Source organism: Alligator sinensis, unplaced genomic scaffold, assembly GCF_000455745.1.
Source record: "Alligator sinensis unplaced genomic scaffold, ASM45574v1 scaffold215_1, whole genome shotgun sequence".
Taxonomy (NCBI): Eukaryota; Metazoa; Chordata; order Crocodylia; family Alligatoridae; genus Alligator; species Alligator sinensis.
The window spans coordinates 81,585-81,842 of record NW_005842259.1 but is presented as its reverse complement, the minus strand read 5'-3'; positions in this window follow the sequence as shown (position 1 = coordinate 81,842).

Here is a 258-nt window from a genome sequence, read left to right as displayed (position 1 = left end):
CTAGAATTCACTTCAGCAGCACTGAAACCATTGGGGAGCTGGGCTCTGGGGTCTCCCCCTGATGTCACAATGCTCCGTTTGTGACGTCACAATCTGCTCAGTAGCTCCGGGTTCCGCGAGCTCGCTTCTGCCGGGCGCTGCCAGCAGGAGGCTGCTCCTGGCTCTCTGGCGTCAACAGCAGCTGGCGGGTGGTGATCACCTGGTGACGAGGCAAGCCTGGTTTGCAAGTGGCTTCCCAGAGGCAGCTCAGAGAGGGGC